Genomic DNA, 2,500 nt, shown 5'->3' on the forward strand with positions numbered 1-2,500 from the left:
TTGCCCTTGTTTAGGACACCAAGATCTCATTGCTTTAGTTCTTAATCAGTTTAATTACTGAAACATTATAATGTCTAAAGAGTAAGTAGTCAAAGTAGTACAGTAAGTAGTTTGCACTTCAAGGCTAGTATGAGAACAGACTGCAGGTTTATTTAAACTCAGAAAATGATACCAAGCTGTGGAGTGAAGTTTACACACCAGAGGGACCTAAACAGGCTTGAGCAGTGGGCCCAGGTGAACCTCATGAGGTTCAACAAATCCAAATGCAAGGTCTTGCACCTGAGTTGAGAGATGGAAGGATTTAGAGCAGCCCTTCCAAAAAAGACCTGGGGGTACTGGTGGATAGGAAGCTGAACATGAGTCAGCAATGTGCCCTCACAGACCAGAAAGCCAACTGTATCTTGGGCTGCATCAAAAGAAGTGAGGCCAGCAGGTTGAGTGAGGTGATCCTGCCCCTCTACTCTGCACTGGTGAGTCCTCACCTGGAGTACTGCATCCAGATGTGGAGTCCTCAGTACAGGAGAAATATAGATCTGTTGGAGTGTGTCCAGAGAAGGGCCACAGAAGTGATCCATGAAATGGAGCACCTCTCCTACGAGGACAGGCTGAAAGAGCTAGGGCTGTTCAGCCTGGAGAAGAGAAGGCTCTGAGGTGACCTGATAGCGGCCTTTCAGTATCTAAAGGGGAGCTACAGGAAAGAAGGGAACAGAATGTTTAGTAAGGTCTGTGGCGATAGAACACGGGGAAATGATTTCAAGTTCAAATAGGGTAGATTTAGGTTAAATATAAGTGACACATGTTATTTAAACCAAAATATTATGTATTTTCTGAATTGTGATTACTAGCTCTTGAATGATTGATCATGATCTAAGTACTTGTTCAAACTGTAATTTTTAATGAATTTACTCCTTTTTCCCTGTAAGGTACATATAATGCAAGAGACAGGAAAGGTTGTTTGAAAACTGGGGGCTCAGAAACACAGGAGTTTCTTCCACTTCCCAGGATGCCTTAGAATCTGTGTAAGCACACAGGAAACAAGTGCAAAAATAATCTGACCATAGCAAGAGGATTGCCTTCTGCTTTTAGTATTTATTCCTCACAAGATATTGATGGAATTACAAGATGCAGTGTAAGTTTCTATGGAAAACTTACTTCTGCAATTTATTCTTTTTTGACACCAACTTCCCAAATGCACCTTAATGGACACTGTGCCTTGTGCTCAGAAAGTAAGCCTGATAACACCAAGAGTTCAGTGTTACTTTACAGTTAGTTCATAAAAATATGCCGATTAATTAACATTTATCTTTCATGAGTTTCATTGTCGTTTTTGGTTTTTTTTGCAAGTTGTTTTTCAGCTGCAGACTCACGTAAACAAATAGGAAAGAGGAGCAGAATGCAAATATCTGTATGATGAGACATCAAATCCAAATACTATGTGTACAACTGACTTGATAGGAAAAAAAAAAAAGCAAAATAAAACAAAAGAACAGCAGTGGCAGATTTTACCAGCTTTTTTCCACAGGGTTTTCTTGCACTGCTTCCTAGAATAATTCAGGTAGGCCTGGGAGACAGCACAATCAACTCAGTGGCATGTTACTAGGCTGCTTCAGCAGGGCACTTCCTATGCTCCTAAACCATCACTAACAAATGAAAGAGCATTGGTCATCTCTGCACTGCTAATGGAGCAACTGCAACAAATTCTCTACCATTTTGGAGAGGGCTCATTTGGTAATGAATGTGGTGTAGGGAAATGCTGTGACTCCCAGGGCTGACGGGGCAGCGGAAGCAGAAGCATGCACTCTGGACAAGCTGATAAGCCCAGCATCTTAGCAAAGTCAATATCACTTCTTCCAGTGCCATCTGGACAGGACTCTGAGGTTACCAGTTTAAGCTCATCCAGCTCAGCCCAGCCAACCCTTGTTTTTTTGCAGCAGATGCACCCTTTGACTGAAGTGACTTATTTCCACTTTACAACCGCATTCTCCTACTGACAATGTCTTGGATGATTTTCTCAACAGACTAATTTTCCTCTCTCCAAAATATTCAGTATTTTCAAAAGAAGGATGGCAGGTCCCTTATGTGGATGATATAAGGACTAGTTAACATCTGTGTGACATTTATAATGTTACTGTCATTTCAAGAATCATTTTTATTGTTCCAATTCCTCTATTGTTATCATAATATCTTAGATTAATTTAAGCATTAATTGTGATGGATTAAATGCTATGTTCTCTGACACAGTGTATTGCAGATTAGCACAGTTTAGAACAAAATTGGTGTATGTAAGGTAAAACAAGCAAAAACAACAAATAACAGTTTTATTAAAAACTTGACAGTTTTCAATACAAACAAATTTTGCTTCTGAAACTTTTTTTTGAGTAGCTGGAGATCTGTGTTGTAAACAATAGAATGAAATCATCAGATGGCAGACTCAGAAAAAAAAAAAAACAAGTTGCCCTTTTAAAATCCTGTGTCATCAGCCACAGAACTTACTGCCAGA

This window comes from Numida meleagris, chromosome 2 (assembly GCF_002078875.1).
Source record: "Numida meleagris isolate 19003 breed g44 Domestic line chromosome 2, NumMel1.0, whole genome shotgun sequence".
NCBI classification, from domain to species: Eukaryota; Metazoa; Chordata; class Aves; order Galliformes; family Numididae; genus Numida; species Numida meleagris.